Genomic DNA, 17,768 nt, shown 5'->3' with positions numbered 1-17,768 from the left:
CGTTAGCTAAGCGGGTTACAGCTGGAGGTGGGTGGAGGAGTCTTGTTTAGAAATAGAGTTTTGCACAATGTTTTTTTTAACTACAGGGTCTCATATTTAGCAACCAAACTATGGTGCACAGCACGTGCCATCGAATTCATTCGCGCATGCATTCATTATCTTGTTTATTCACACATCCATGTATTAATTCCTGCGCCCATTTATTAATGCATTCACAACATAGCCATGCAATCACTTCTCGTTTAAATGATTATTTTTCCATGAATGAATTTATCTGCACAGTTTATTCTTCACTTCGAACATGCCTCAGTTCACTCACAGAATAATCCATCTATCCAGCTGTTGGAAACGGGTAGCGTGGTGCAGAGCGGGTGGGACAAACTCTGGAGGAAATGTGTAAAGCATCCCCTCAGTACACACAGGCGACACACCAGGCACACTATAAAAAGAGACACTACACAAGTTTGTGTAAGAATAACTTTTGTATTGTCAAAACACAAGGTATTATTAGTAATCTCTATACTGCGCCAACTGGCGCTCGGTCAAAAGTTACAGGGGGGAATTATATACATGGCAGGGCCAATCGGCCCCCTGCCGGAACCATTGCGACATACAGATAGAATGAATGTACGTGAGGAATAAAGGTACAGCCCATCGGCCTCAATCCTGCAATAAAATACATCAGGGCATAACATTAAGCGTTAGTCCGGAACACCTGCAATAAAATATCATGGTACCACCATAAGTGTAAACGGGGGCGTGGCCAAGATGGCCGCCGAGACGGACGCGTCCTGCTAAGGCTCCGGGATCGGGCTTTACCCTCGCTCGTTATCGGCCCGCCTGGGGGAGCCCCATGACCCTCTGAGGCTGTCCTGAGAAGCGGGGAGCCCAGCGCTGCTGACCCGGTGGCGGAGCGACTCTCGGGTGCCGGACCCCGGGCGCGGGAGCTGCTTGGAAGAGGAGGCGCCGGTCCCAACATGGCGCCCGCCTGACGCTGCCGCTGCTGACCTGTGGGCCCAGGACCGAGGCACTGGTGGTGGCGATTCCGCTCCCCAGCTGCATGCCGCGGGCAGCGGAGTGCCTGAAGTGAGAGCGACACTGCGGGGGGCTCCAAGTTCCGGGGCTGCGGGGGTGCCGATGGGCTCCCCGTGAGTCCCCCCCCCCCCTCCCCCCTGTGTGGTGGACACTGGCGACGTCTCAGAGTGCCGGCGGCGCTGTGAGGTGGAGGGAGCAGACGAGAAGCGCGCAGCCTGAAGGCGCCGATCGGCGAGGACTGCCGCCGCTGCCAACCACAGGGGGGGGGGGGAAGACGTGACTCCCACGTGGGGAGGCCTCCGGTGCTGATCGCGAGGGTGCCCGCCTGACTTTAAGATGCCGGCCTGTGGCGTCCCGGCCTACTGAATTGCGTGGTGGATCGGCGAGCTCAAGGGGAGTTGCGCGCCTGCTGCCCGGCTCCCGCTCGGACGGCGGCGGGGGCTCCGAGAGGTACGGAGATTGACTTGGGCTTCCAGGCGCACTGACCCGGCAGCGGAGCCTGGTCTGGAGACACGCGGAGAAGAGAGCGCTGGCCGTAGCGGACAAGGGACTGGCGGCGACGCCGTGGGAGGCCTCTGCCGCTCGAGCGGTTACTCCGCCCTCTGCGGCCCTACCTGCCCCACGAGTGATACGGCCCGGAGACACCGCCGGTTGGGGGCGAGAGGCGGCGGAGTGCCGGGGGGTCCGGGACCGGCCACGGCCACATCTAGTCCGGATACTGCGCTTGTTCAGCGCCTACGACGGCCTTCTGGGTGGACGTCATGGGCAAGTCCAGGACGGGGCGGTCGGCCCGGGGGCGGCGGCGGGGGTCCAGGCCGGCACGCGTGGAGGGACCCCGGTGGCCGCGGGATCGGATGGGGAGCCTTCCTTGTCGACCAAGCTGGGTCAGGTTCTGGTGACGATTGAACAGTCACGACTCTCATTGGAGCAACAGTTGGGCACCCTAACCACGGACGTCAGTCTCTTCCGGGATGACCACCGTAAGCTCTCCGATAGGGTCTCGGACAACGCCAAAGCAGTCGCTGACTTCCAACCTATGGTGGACACACACCGGGACTCGATGCAAGCTTTGATGAGTCGCATGTCCACCATGGAAGAACGCGTTGATGACTTGGAGGGGCGGTCTCGACGCTGCAACATCAGAGTCCTCGGGCTGCCGGAGGGAATCGAACGGGCAGATGCGGTGGAGTACGTGGAAACCTGGACAAAGTCGTTCACCCCTGATGCAGACCGCACAGCCTACTTCTCGGTTGAGCGGGCGCACCGCGTGCCGGCTCGTCGGCCGCCGCCGGGGGCCCCACCCCGCCCGATGCTGGCCAAGTTCCTCCACTTCAGGGACCGGGATGCGGTACTGCGAGCGGCCAGGCAGGCGGGCCCACTACGCATCGAGAATAAAACGGTCATGATCTTCCCAGACTATTCACGAGCGGTCCAACGCGCGTCCTTGCTGGAGGTGAAACGGCGCCTTAGAGCAGAAAACATCCAGTACTCTCTCCTCTTCCCGGCCCGTCTGAAGATTATCCATGTCGGTGTCACACACTTCTTCGCGGCGCCGGAGGAGGCACACAACTGGGCAGACCAGAACTGTACCGGGGACAGGAGGACCGGGCGTCCTCTCGACCAAAGAGCGGCTGCGGGAGGACGCAGGAGGCAGTGCTCGCAGAAGAGGCACCGCCCAGGTACTCCCGGGGGGGCCGTCGCGCACTCTGGGGTCACCAGACATGGAGCAGATCGTCCAGGAACGGCACCAGGCCCTCAAAGCGGCGGCGGGCCTTTGCCCGACTTCCCCGGCAACGGACTTGGAGCGGGCCCCCCATATCTTCACGTCAGAGGAGGAAGAGGACAGTGAGGCGACACAGTCTGGGGTAGACTCAGGGGCCCTGCCCTCAGTCACCCCGCAGACAGCTTGATATGATTGGTTCTGTGTAGAGGGCCACACATTCGCAGCCCGGGGTGATGCCCCCCACCCCATACAATTGCAGGCCCAGCGCTCCTGGCATTTCCCCTGCGGCCCAGGACACCTTCCTCCCCAGAAGCGCCCACTTTCCCCCAGTGGCTAGCTATAGATACCACGCACAGCCCGTTTGTAGAGCCTGCAGCAGACGCTAGCCGACCCCCCTTTCTTAATAGGTTCATGCTCCCCTGCAACTTGGGAGTCAGTTTGGACGTATCGCGCTTGGCGATGGGTCCCTTGTGTTGGGGCAAGTTACGTTCGCCTCACCCTAGTTTCCCCTTCCCCTTCCACGTACACTCTCAGCACTGTGTCCCTGCCCACGCGTTGTTAAGATGCCACACCGCTGCGCCGGACCCGTGGGGGTAGGACGAGGGGATTGCTACCGGGGGGGGCCCCGGGGGGTCCCGACTGCCCAGGCCTGAGATGTGCACGAGACACAGATCCTGATGGCGCAAGCAGGTAGACTTACACTCCTTACACTAAATGCATACAGCGCGCAAGCGGTACTCCGTATACGCATACATTAAGCGCCACCAGGCACAGATTGCACTCCTGCAAGAGACACACCTGGCGGCGGGGGAGGTGGCAAAGCTGCGCAGACGCTGGCGGGGGGCCCTTTATGCCACAACTTACTCTGCATTCGCCCGCGGTGCCCTCATATGGGTGCGCCCGGGAGTCCCCTTTCAGGAATTGTCACACGTAATTGACCCGGAGGGTCGCTTTGTACTGTTACTTGGCTGATTAGACGGCCAGACGATCCTACTGGGCAGTATCTATGGGCCGAACGTCGACCAATCCAAATTCTGGGACACGCTCTCCAATCCCTTAAGCGCATACGCGCAAGTACCATGGATCCTGGGGGGCGATTACAATTGCGTACAAGACGTAACCTTAGACAGATCTCACCCGCCCCTCCCATCTTCCCCCATTGTAACGCAGGCGAAACGGTTCACAACCTGGGTGAGTCACTGGTCCCTGGCGGATGCTTGTCGGCTCCGGAACCCCACCGCTAAACTCTATTCGTTCCATTCCAGACCGCATAACCTTAGAGTGCGCCTGGACCGTTTCCTTTGTTTTCCCACCATCCTTCCTACCGTTCTAGACACCGACTACCTGGGAAGAACTATCTCCGATCATGACGCCCACACGATCACCCTGCAATGGCGCCCGCCGCACCCCCCCGTTCCAACCTGGCGCCTCCCCAGGGACAGTCTCGAAGACCCGGTCTTCCGGCAAACCTTAGCAGACCAAATCGGTCATTATATCAGGGAGAATGCTGGCACCGCCAGCACCCGAGCCTCAGAATGGAATGCTTTTAAGGTGAAAATGCGTGGCAATTGCATTCGTCATATTACGGGGGTCCAGCGGGTTCTGGAGGGGGACATTCAGCGGACGGAAGGGGCACTGGCCGCACTTACTAAGGAGACGGACCCTGCGAAAGCCACGCCGGCTGCGTTAGCTAGTGCTGAGACTGCGTACGCCGCAGCGTTGGCAAGCATGCGTCGGTTTAATTTCGCGGCATATGCGGCTAGGGTCCATACGGAGGGCGATCGGGCGGGCGCCCTGCTGGCATGGCTCAAAAAGCGGGATTCGAGCCTCCCGACCATCACGGCCATACGAGACTTCCGGGGCACCCTGGTGTACTCGCAGGGGCAGATACTCAAGGCCTTCCAAGAGCATTACATGCGCTTGTACGCTAGCCCCCGGCCCTCAGGGTTGGCTGCCGCCCCGGCTGACTTCCTGGACCGTGTCCAGCTCCCCCGCATTGACCGGGATACGCGCCTGGACCTCGATCGCCCTCTCAAGGTGACAGAGATTCGGCACGCCATGAAGGCGCTGGCCACCCACAAGGCCCCGGGGCTGGATGGCTTCCCCCTCGTCTTTTATCAGACTTTTGCGTCCCAGCTGGTCCCCCAATTAGAGTTGCAGTTCCAAGCGGCTCTAGACGTGGGAGTCCTACCGCACTCCATGCACGAATCCGTTATAGTATCCCTCCTTAAACCAGATAGAGACCCGCTTCAGCTAGGCTTCTACCGACCCATAACTCTATTGTCGGCGGATTATAAAATCTACAGGAAGGCCCTGGCGGACAGGTACACCACGAACCTCCCGCGGCTTGTCCACCCCGATCAGAGTGGATTCGTGCCTGGTAGGCACACCTCTTCGAATATCCGGCGGCTGTTTCACGTACAGGACCAGGTGCAGGAACGGTTCCCTCGGGCAGCGTGTCTGGTGCTGGACCTCGAAAAGGCGTTCGACACGCTCTCTTGGGCCTACCTGTTTCAGGTCTTGTTACGCATGGGTGTCGGGCCCAAACTGCTGGCCTACACTCGGCTCAGCTACTCCTCGCCCAGTTCCAGAGTGCGCATAGGCCCTCTCATCTCGGACTCCTTCCCAATACGGCGCGGTACTAGACAGGGGTGCCCCCTCTCCCCCCTACTATTCGCGTTGGCGATGGAGCCGCTGGCAGCCCTGCTGCGAGGGGCGAGCGAGGAGTGGGGCATCCAGATAGGTGATTATACCCACGCAGTATCACTGTACGCCAATGATGTACTCAGCCGCGGTGCGTCTATTGGGGCGTAGGGGCGTAGCCCCACCAGCCCTGGACCCGCGGCTGCCGTAATTAAAATAAATGTTTTGTTTACATTTCCCATTTCCGGGCCTGCCTGTGCGCTTCATTGGTGATAGTGCGCATGTCACGCACAGCCAGCGCACGCAGGCAGAGACAGCAGGAGTTCCGAAGATGGTCTGCGCATGCGAGTGAGGAGCTTCGCCCCTCACTCACATTCACAAACCATTAGGTTTGCTGCGCATGCCCTGTGTAGTGTAGGAGTTTAAAGATAGGGTCCTGCTCGGGCGGTGATGCGTTTTGCGCAAAGTCGCCCCATGCCCTATCAAATGTCAGGACCGAGTTGAGCTGCCCAGCAACAAGAAGAGCGGGGAGAAGTTACCTCCACCACCACGTTGCAGAGCGGACGTGAGGCGACGCGGGACCGGAGGTCAGGAGATGCGCCTGGTAAGTTATTCTATTAATTGAATTAGTAGTCAGTCTTACAACAAATGTCAGCTTCTGTAGTGTCAGTAATAACCTGATTAAACGTGTGATGAACATGGGCGTAGGAAGTGTGGGGGACGCGGGGGATATATCCCCCCCCAGATTTTGGAGTGGGGGGACACGGGGGACAAGGGTGGGGGGGACGAGAGGACAAAAGAATTTCCCCTCTTCCTTCTGTTATTCGCAGGGCCATTAGCGCGCGAAAGCGCTACTTAATGGCCCTGCACTTGACCTGCCTGGAGTCAAAGAGGCCACCCGCGCTCTGCCTTTTGTATGCTGCAGTAAGGCTCAGCCGTTCTGGGAAGGGCTGAGAAGGGAAAAAAAACGCTGTGTCTTTTCCTTCATGGCAAGGACGGTGTCCACTACTCCTGACCTGCCTCTGGCAGCTGCCCTCCTCTCTTTATTCCTCCATCTCTTACTATCTCTGTCTCGCTCCTGCTTACATGCTGATTTCAAAAGACAGCTCTTACCTACTCTCTCTTGCCTCTCCTTTTCTTTATTTGTTTCCCTGTGAAATGGATCCAAAAAAGCTGTAACTCTTTGGCTGGAAATATCCTCATTTTCTGACCGAAAACCTCGGGACGGAGAGGAAAAATAATTAAATACCTAAATAAAGCAATACAGAGTGGTCAACAGACAGGCCTGATTTTTATTTACATCCACACACATTAGCGCCACTTTACAGAGTTTGCCAGTGAAAGCGCTACTTTCTTTTTATCTTCTTTCTTTGAACAACATTGTTTTCCCAGGGTGGGGAAGGTCACCATTTCTAAAGGCACTGCAATACCTGGTTGATGGGTAGAGTAGAAACGTTTAATATGATCGTTTTCAACTGTTTTAATTATTTTAGCTTATAAAATGCGGCTCTGTGTTCGGGAATGTGGTCTTTTTTTAAACCAAACTGCTTACATTTTGAAAGGATATAAGCAATGGACATTGAAACGGGTCCCTTCCTAGGTCTGTCGTCATGTCCTGAACTTTTCAGGAAAAATCACTTACTGATTTCTGAATAATGAGTTTAAAAACGTTAAGGTAACCATGTTGTTACTGATTACAGTTCACATGCTTTGCTTATTCTTGCATTCCCTAGGCGTGTCTGCTTTTTCCAGGGTGGTGTTCATTTTTTTTCAGGCAGCATTTTACTGTTGTCTAGTGCATAATTTGAATTTAGTCACAGCACAATTGAGTTGTAGCTGAAGGCAGTGCGAGTTTCTCTCAGTGGGGCAGTATGGTGTTCAGTGTGGGAGAGGATGTGGCACTCTGGCTGGAGCTGCTGAATGTGGAACTGGAGAACCATGTTCAGCCTTCATGACCAGTCCACCCTTCTGACAGCTTATTCCGATGCTACACCTTAGAAGGCCCGATAGACCTTAGAAGCCCAGTGTCTTAGCACCCGCAGGTGGACCCTAACAGTGGCAAGTCTGACTTAACCTTGAAGGCCTGTCCACCACAATCCATACTGTAGTTCACTTCATACAAAGAACCACACCCTATATCAACTGTGAATCTGTCAGTGAGGTCACAAGACCCTTGAGGCCAGTCCACCTCACCCATTGATACCTCATTGGTACTTCATCTGTGGTTGGAGTAGGAGGGGAGTAGCTTTTGGGTGTAGGCTCACTGGGGAAATGTCGACGTTTCAACCCTGACGCAAAAGGGTAAGTAGTCTCCTCTGCTGCGGGTCTTCCTCAGGACAAAGGAAAGGGAACCCGAACACGATCGTGGTGTGATGAAATTAAATTCCAGACTGTACTCTGTCAAAATATCCTGAAATGACTTCAGGGTGGGGGAGAAATCACCATGAGGTACCACTGAAATGGAGCGGCGTGAGACCTTCTAATCACATGCTGCCATTGGTCCCGGTGAGACGTTCAATTCTTAATTCAGAACAAGTAGGAGACGTACCACATCCGTCGGTGCCTCTGAAGGTACAATCTTGACTTTGGTTGGCCTCTTATCTATGAGATTTTCCCTGTTGAATGTGCCTTTACATGATATATTTTCGGTTGAATGAATTGATTGCATACTACACTCTCCTACAGGTATTAATTTGAGTGTAATTAGGAGTGTCTGGGACCAATTGTTTTCTTTACTAACCTTTGCAAAGGGCCCTACACTTCACAGCAATATAAGTCACATTTCTTTTAGTAATTTGTGATCCGTTTGATCCGTTTGAGCTACAAAATTGTTTTGGGGGAAATCGTTAGATTATACAGCAGATGATGTATTATGTGGCAAATATGATACAGCCAGGGTTAAGTGGAAAACATTAATTAAGGAAAGGTTGCGAGCTGCATGTAAAAGACAAGAACTGGAAATGACGGGTAACACCTACGGGGAAGGCAAACAAAAATAAGAATGCCAAGATCTGAGTGATGGGAAGGATAAAAGAGTGAGCGAGAGGAACTGAGAGTGACCTACAGGGGCCCAGCGAGATGAAAGGGAACTGAAGGAGACCGAAAAGAGGAGCGAGCGAGGGAAAGGGAGGGAAAGGGAATTCAGCACCTGAGCATAATAGGACAGAATGTATGAAGCTCTGTGGTAATACTGAATAAGCAGCTACCTATGTTATGCCATCTATTAATGTAATAACTGCACTTTCACAATTGCTTTATTAACTTTCCTGCTTTCTCAAATTTGCTTGGAAATGCACGATTTTTCTTCTTTTTTTTCAAAATTTTCTTGGGGGGGGTAACCCCCCCAAACCACCCTTTTGGGGTTCATGCTCGCTCGCTACGCTCGCTCGCTACGGTGCTGTATGCTAATTCGTTTGCGCCCCACCACTGTCAAATTTCACCCACCGCCCCTGGATGTACTCATATATGTCCAGGACATCACGATTGACCTGACCCCGATCTCAAGCATTCTGCACGATTTCGCGGAAGTGACGGGCCTTAGGGTGAATTGGGCCAAGTCCACTGTTTATCCCTTAACACAGGTCGTGCCCCAGGGTCCGATACGAATCGGAGGCATTGCAGTCTCGTGGAGTCCCCAAGCGGTTCGATATCTCGGCATTAAGCTATATCATACGCCGCAAGATATATATGAGGGGAATTACCGCAAGTTGATGGGTGACATCCGTTCCTTGGTCCATTTCTGGAAGGGTCTCCACTTGGCTGTCCTGGGAAAGATAGCCGTTGCGAAAATGATCCTGGTGCCACGCCTGCTCTACCTCTTCTCCAATCTCCCGGTGGTTCCCCCGAGATCCCTGTTCTGGGAATTGGATACCCTGCTCGGGACCCTCATCTGGGGCAACGGCCGCCAGCGGATAGCCCTGGCGAAACTGCAATTGCCCCTTGATCAGGGCGGGTTGGCAGCTCCCTCATTCGAGGCGCATTTCCTTGCTGACCAATTACAATGGGTGTCGCGTTGGACGGCGGGCAGGGCGCAAGAGGAGCTGTACGCGGCGACAGGGCGGATTTCGATCCCCGCTGTCCACCGCATGTTGCTACCGGGGGCGGCACCGCCGACATCCCGGCCCCTCCAGGCCATGACGGCGCGTGCCTGCTTGGCGCGTGTTCATCGACTTAGCCGGGGTATCCCCCTGTACTCCCCGTTGTTGCCATTGGTGGGGCTACCTAGGGGTCGGGCATACTATACGGAGCAAATTATGCGGGTGTGGACGGATCACGCGGTAACAGAGGTGGGGATGCTGTTCTCTGGGGAGAGCCTTCAGCCCTTTGAGGCGCTGGTCGGAGACTTCGAGCTCCCCAAGGGCCAATTCCTGCAGCATAGACAGCTTCTCATGGACTGCCGTAGGCAGTGGGGGGGGGGGGGGAATTGATGCGGAGCCCCTTCCACACCCGGTCATCCATGCGGTACTCCAGATGGGGCCCGGCCGCCATCTAGTCACATGGATATACAAAGCGGTGAGAGCCCTGCGGAGTCCCACGCTGGCGACCCTTAGAGAACACTGGGAAGATGACTTCCAACAGCCCCTGCATGATAGGGAGTGGACGAGGGCTCTAGAATACACCAAGAAAGTGTCCCGCAACTATCGGTTTAAGAACATACAGTTGCATATCCTGCATAGGGCGTATCTAACCCCCGAAAAGTTGCAGAAATATTTCCCCGAGGGGGTGTTTGGCTGCCCTAGATGCCTGGAGCCTGCTGCCTCGTTTAGGCACATGTTTTGGGACTGTCCGACGCTCTACAGTTACTGGCACACAATTCACGCTGCCCTAGAGACGGTTACAGGGTTCCAGGACCTGGGCACATGGGAGGCGTGTGCGCTGGGAATTCATGGACGGCATAAGCGGCAGAAGGTTTGCCTTCTTAATGTTGATCCTCGCTAAACGATGCATTGCTATGCATTGGAAGGCGCCAGGGGGGGCCCCCATTGCAGCATGGGTGGGGGCCGTCAGGAAGTGGGGCAAGGCGGAGGAAACCACACTCAGAACGGAGGAGGCCCGTGGGATGCGCAAACACCCGATCTCCATGCCCTGGGCCATGCTAATGCACACATTCACGCAGGAAACTGAGGCTGCGGCGAGCTCGGGACTGATAGACCCCTCGGGGGCGCCCGCCACTCCAGAATCCACTCTGGGTAATGCGCAGGCAGGTCCAGCACCCGGGGTCTCGCAGAGGTTGTCACCACAGGCCCCACAGCCAGAGTCCTCATAGGCCAGGCGCGATGCTCCTGCCCCCCCTCCCCATCTCCGCGTCCGCGACCACACCGGCCCTCTCCCACATGAAGGTCCGGCCTCAAGAGCGCGCAGCTACCAGTACTCCCGATGGGCGACACAGTGCACCCCCCTTTTCCTGGTTTTCAACCCCCAGTTAGTTCGTGGTTACTCAATGGCCGCACTTCTATAGCCTCTGCAACGCCCCTCACAGGGGGTTCAGTCACACTGCACGGCACCCCTGCGGCGAGGCGATCATGGCGCACTCCAGTAGGGCACACCCAGAGGCTGGACCCGGGCACACATCGGCAGCCCCACTCAGGACAGCGATGAACGGCCTGAAGGGCCGAGAGGCTGCTAGATCGTAAGAACTGTGACTGGGCGCACTTGAATTGTAAATCTATGTGATAATGGCGATATCGCATGTGCCTGCGTGTTTCACTATCTATAAATGCCAATAAAGAAAGTTTTTAAAAAAAAAAAAAATCACCATAAGTGTAAACGGCATGAACACCCCGAGGCGTGAAAGCTGTAAGGGGAAAACATCAGGCAATCACCTGTGGACATAAACATAGCAGGCATGAAGCATTCTTCATTAGGGTAAAACGCCAGGCAACATCACATTAGGCATTAACAGATGCATAAGGCATTACTCTCGAGCCTGAACCTGTGGGCATAAAAATTAGGCAGAGCTCCTGAGGCAGAACACCAACGCTGTCGCCTTATGGAAAAGAACCCCTTTGCGTTATGAACACTGGCATTAGGGAGACATCATGGCATAAAAACAACATGCATCTCATTAGGTGTAAGAATACATTATGCCGTTCATCATTATGCATGAAACATGAGGCTCCTCCCTAGGCATACCTGCCCACCATCAGCCTGGCAACCCTGTGGGGAAAACATTAGGTAACATTATGGGCATAAGGCATTACCAGAGGCATCGTGTCACGTTTAGCAGTGGAACCATTAGGACGTAGCTGTGCCCGTTATACGTGCCACCCACGTTACCACTGCCCACTGTCCAGCGGGGATGTGGGGTATAGCCAGTCCAGGTTGGGAACTGTCCAGTGGAGAACCCCTCCTCTGGGGCTTGCAAATCAGGAATGCCCCTCTGTTGCAGCTGCTGCTTCAGCGAGGCAGCTGTGTCAGGCCCAAGAAGGAACTGTCCCCAAACAAGGATGCCTCCCCCCCCCGGGGGCCTTTGTGCAGCTACAGGGAGGGGGCGGGCACCGACTGTGTACCCCGACTTCACCCCCACCAACCATCAATAAGCTGAGCCCCACTCACCAGGCTCACTGAGGGACTCCTCTGGCCACCGGACTCCTTCTAGCAGGGGACAGGCACAGATATGTGCCTCGACAGTCCCCTGCTCCTCCAGAACTCTGGCCGGCTTCCTCTTCCTCTGGCAGCCGGTGCGGGTACACGCGGGGCTCTCCCACGCTCCACGGGAGCCCCGCCAGCAACAGCAAGTTCCCTGGCTTCACCCGGGCCCCCTCCTGGGACCCGGGCCTTGGGAACGGAGCCCGCGAGGCTCCCGACGACGTCCGCTACTCCCGGGGCTCTCCTCAGCGTACGGAGAGCCCCCCCCCGCCCCTTACGGGGTGCTGGATCAGTGCGGGGTAGGTTCCCGCCTGACTTCCAAACCAGTTTGGGGCTCCCTCATCCCCACGGGAGCCCCGCACCACCACACTGGCTTCCGCCTTCACCCGGGCCCCCTCCTGGGACCCGGGACTTCGAGGCAGCCTCCGCAAGGCTGCAGACGTATTCGGGGGCTACTGGGCCAGCGCGGGGTAGGCTCCCGCCTGGCGCCTCTTCAGAGGCCGGCTTCCTGTCCAGGCCAGGCTTCAGTGCTGCTCCGCCCATGTCCCGGCCGGGCTGCCTGACTTCCACGTTGCGTCTGTGGCGCGGCCTCTCCCCGGGCCGCAGTGGTGATTTTGGCAGTTCCACTGCGGGGCAATGAGGGGTAGGCTCCCTCCGAAGGTACGGCACACATGCGGGGTAGGCTCCCGCAACTTCCAAACCGCGCTAGAGCAGCAATGCGGGGCAGGCTCCCACTGTGGGTGCCCTCGGCGGCCCAGGTCGCAGCGATGCTCCTTCTATTGGCGGCGATATGCGGGGTGGCCTTCCGCCGTTGTAAATACGAAGCGGCGCCAAAACCGCGTGGTGGGCACCCGCGACAGTCCTCAAATGCGGGGTAGGCACCCGCTCCTACCCCACGCAGGCAGGGAGGAATCCCACACGCTGGGATTTCCTCGGGGCACTTCGGCAGCACAGCGCTGCAGGGTCCTCAAATATAGCGCTTCCCAGGCGCTAGGCAGTCCCACCAGCTTTAGGGGCAACAGGCAGTGCTCCTCTTCTCCTGGGCGATCAGGACCTAGCGCCGCCTCTGCCAAGCGCTTGATAGCAGGCAGGATAAAGTCACACCAGCGTAGCGCCCCCCCCCCCCAGATATAGCGCTCACCTTGCGCAGGGCATGCGATCAGGGTCCCACGAGGCGCTTGCTGGTTCCTGCCCCTTGGTTGAGGGTTTCTTGAGGGGGGGGGGGGGTTGAGTTGGTGGCTGAAGGCAGATTAATCAGTCTCTGCAGGTCGTCCCTGGGTTCTCCTCCCGCCGGGCCAGATCAGTGGGCTAGTCCAGTGTTCCTCACACAGCTTAGAAGGCAGCACCTAAGCCCTGTCACTCCCAGTGGTATAGGTCCCTGACTAAGCCCTACCGCCTAAGTCTCCTGCATAGGTTCCCCCAGGTCAGCGTCGCCCCAACTATGACTCTCCCTTGCCCTGTGGACAGCAGAGGGGTGCAGGTAAGCTCAGGGCCCAGCACACAGGCCCACGTGGCGGTAACCCCTGGCAGCAGGTCCCCTCTCTCTCAGGTCCACCCTCTGACTGAGCACATGGCAGCCCAGCTCCACCCTTTATACGCCCCTCACCCCACCTACCAGACAGTGCCAGAAGCTTCTAGAAGCGTCTGGGGAAACTGGTTCTAACTGGCCTAGGGGGAGGGGTAGAGCACCCTGGGTGCCAGGCTTCCCTCCAAAAGCTGGGATTGCTGGGAAATAACCACTAGACTGTTAACCCAGCTCAATCAGACGGCACAACCACACAGCCATGGCATCCATTTTAAAAGTTACATGTTTAAAATGGGGAAACTCAGTCTGCGTACACCATCGCACAGCATCCAATATTCACATTTATATAACATGTGGTTTCCCATAAAAGCAAAAAAAATTCCGGTAAAAGGGCCACGTCCAACACCAGCCATTCATGGATCCATCTAATCATTCATCGATTTCTATCATGAAAAATTCAGCTGTGAGGTGGAGATATACACCAAATTTAGCACTGAGACACTGCAAAGATTGTTTCTTTACAGTGTGTCCTGCCCTCATATACATTTGTATGCTTTGATTCTAAACGGATATTAAATTAGTTTAAATACTTCGATTCCGTATATAGGGAAAAGCAGACCTTTTGCACCCGCTAGCATCGGAGTTCCACATGCCAACAAGTAGACCCCGCTTCCCGTTTCATCAACAGTGTGGTCCTCGGGATACCCATTTATAGTATCAGAACCCCTGGTCCTTCATCCGCCAAACCGCTGAGCTCTTAAAATACTCCTCACATGCACTACCCTACATCAAGTGTCGTGTAAAAATGAGCTTTTACAAGAAACAGAACATTAATTTCTTTATAGTAGTCTGGTGTGTTACAGAGAGCGGATGCGGTAAAATCACGGCTGCTGAGCAGGAGACCTCGGTTTGTAATCCCGGGTCCTCATTTATATGTATGGCTACCGTAACGGTCTGGCCTGGGCCTTTCGTTGAGGTCGTTTGCAGGACTGACTGTTGTAATTGTGTTTCCCGATAGTAAATGAGAGTCAACAAAAAGAGTTTCCTTTGGATAAACAATAGGCTACTACTGTTCTCTGTGTCTCCTGTTACACAACGCTCTCATACACATTCAATCCATCCTCAATCTATCCACATCCAAAGGGGGAGCACATTCAATCTATCCACATCCAAAGGGGGAGCAGTATAATTACACACCCCAACCCCTTACCTATAAATCAACAAAAATAATTTTATAAAAATAGATGAATTTATTCTTCAATTAAATTCAGGTTATGGTTAAAAAAAAGCCTAAGCTAAAAATATGTAACTAATCAATATTTCAAAACATCATCATCATAAAATACAATAATTACATACAAATTTCATAAAGAACATATATCACATAAAAACACGGAGAGTACATAGAAAAAACTAAAAACTGTGTCATAATATGGCCCACATCCGTGATGATTTCATTTAGAGGCTGAGACTCGATACAATACGTTAAATAGGTATTCGACAGTCCTAGCAGTCTCACAGATTATGTTCCTTTTATGAAGCGTCGACGCGTTTCGATGGTACCTTTATATAGCCATCTTTATCAAGACCAGATTTATTGTAACTCTCACAAACATAAGATTAAAACCAGGAACAATTTCGACCACCTCTTACTGGAGTCGGGTGAAACCAAAACCAATCTGGGTTAAAAACCCTCCAGTGGGAATCAAGGGCATATACCTCTTTATATTTTATTCAGGCCCAACTTGGCATGATGTAGAATCCCTAAAGACGATCTGAGAGCAACATGGTGTGCGTTAGTGGCACACTAAGGTATATTAGGTTCACGTGCAGCACTGGCTTCGATCGGGTAGTTGAATTAAAAGATTCTAAAGATGATCTTAGAGCCACATAGTATGCGATAATGGCACACTGAAGTACGTTGAATTCTGCAGGCGTCAATGGCCTTGATCTGATAGTAGGATTGAGAAATCTTTTAGAGATATTTATTTTAAGAAAAAATGACAGATGTGCGTAGAGGCTGATATTACTGTTGGTAAGTTTCAAGGATAGGTAGTTACCTCAGCATATATCCTTTTTATAATTAGGGTTTTTGCGTCTTAGCGCTGTCCTCTTGTGTGGTTTCTGTCATCGTCCGGATTAAAATCGTGTTTCCTGATAGTAAATGAAAGTAACATAGAAGCTACCGTAACGGTCTGGCCTGGGCCTTTCATTGAGGTCGTTTGTAGGATTGACTGTTGTAATTGTGTTTCCTGATAGTAAGTGAGAGTAACATAGAAGGGTTCGGCAGTAGAGGGTGTGCCTCTCTAGCCTGGATGACAGGGGGAGAGAGTGATGGTAATAAAAGGGAGGGGGTGGCATTTTTCAATTCTCGCCTAGGGAAGCAACACACCTAGAAACGGCCCTGAGGCTAACCCAGCTCGCGCTATCTATTGCCCCTGCCAGTGCTGCCAACGACACTCGCAACACAACCACTAATGTGATGTATATAGCACCACGTGGCATCATTTTTTCAAATTACTCCCAAAAGATTCTGGAGGGAGAAAGATTCTTTCACTTTCCATGTTGCCCTGGGCTCTGTGGAACAAGTTGCATCTTTTAGCCAGAGCCGGGTACGTCCGCAACCTGCTCTCTTATCCTGAAGTGTGTCTAATACACAAAGAACTGAAAAATCAACATGAGATGTAACGTGTACCACTGTTAACAAATCCATGAACCGCTGTAAGTAGTGCGGGCTGTATATGGACGCTGGGGCACAGCTACCACTGGAGCAGCGCTGCAGTGGCACCGGGGCCCTAGAATCCTGATAACTGATTTACATTACTACCATAGCAGGGGCCATTTCCTTGCCTGCACCGGGGCCCATGTGCACCCTTGCTAAGCTACTGGCTGGATGTATCGAAGAATAATAAAGTATTGACAATGTCAACTCTAAAAGGTTAGCCTTACCGAATCGGACCTGCTTGTCATATAATATAACGTTTTTACGAAAATACTTTCAGACACTGCTACAATCTTCTTATGGGCTTTACACTCTCAATATTTACACTGAGGCATACTGTCTGGAAATGTACTACCGGCTAAATAACTATGATAACCATAATGCATCGGGGCACGGTAATTGGAGCTATGGAAATCTTCGACTGTGTTGCAACTGTGAAGTAGACGCTTAGAAGGTCTAAAATGCGACGGGAGACCAGAAAAAGATTAACCGGGATTAAATATAGAACACACCCTAAAGCCATTAACGCTGGTGCAAAGGGGTGGGGCCACAGCAAACGTTTTCTGGAGAGGCGACAGCGAAAAATTGAAGTTCGTCAGATTTGGACGTGTGAAAGAACACATTTATTGACATATTCGTACTTAAATCTCTGTCACACCTCCAAAAGTACTTTTTACATTTTAAATGTTTGGACTGGGCATTTAAAATAGATAGGCACATAAAGCCTTTGGGGCCAATTAACGAGTGGTGCCCTGGTAGAGACCCCACTGAAGTTCATTTAATGCCAGAATAATCCCAATACAGAAGAGGAGAAACGGTTTTACTGACAGATGAAACATCCCAACCACAGTTTTGCAGTGCAGTATATTCACAAGTGCAATATTGCAGAGATGTACGGTTTTATTGATCATGGGTGGAAGCTGGCTTTTTGTTGAGGATTATGGGAGGTTCCAGATTTGATTTGTAGATGCGCCAAAAACTCAAACTTTGAAAATGTGTCTCTCCAGCCTCCATCTGTATGAAAAGGTGGCTGCAAACCAGGATAATATGCCAAAGGGGATGCAGTGCTTGCCTCCTACACAGTGACCCTAAGTCCAAACAGTCCGATATAGTATTGTGTGCTAAGGTAAATAAAATAAGTTTTACAATATGTGCCAGTACACAAAGCCCATCGCTGTTCCTGTGCCAGAAGGAACCAGGCAAATGTCTGTACTGCGATTGCGAACAAATTGAATGAAAATATTAAGCCTAGCAGGAGTGCTGCTCAACCTTCCTGTCTTCTCAAATTTGCTTGAAAATGCACCATTTTCCCACTCTTTTTTCAAAATGTTCTCGGGGGGAGAACCCCCCAGAAGCCCCCATAGGTGGTTCGCGCTCGCTACCCTCGCTCGCTGCACTGCAGTACGATAATTGTTTTACGCCTTACCACTTTCAAATGTCACCAGCTGCCACTGTCGGAAAACCAGGCACCTCACAATGCGGGGGACCTGCTGAATCACTTTGTACAACTGCCAAGGGAGCTAGGAGTTCAC

Source organism: Triturus cristatus, chromosome 9 (genome assembly GCF_964204655.1).
Source record: "Triturus cristatus chromosome 9, aTriCri1.1, whole genome shotgun sequence".
NCBI lineage: Eukaryota > Metazoa > Chordata > Amphibia > Caudata > Salamandridae > Triturus > Triturus cristatus.
The sequence above is the reverse complement of the archived record's forward strand: the minus strand, read 5'-3'. Positions refer to the sequence as shown.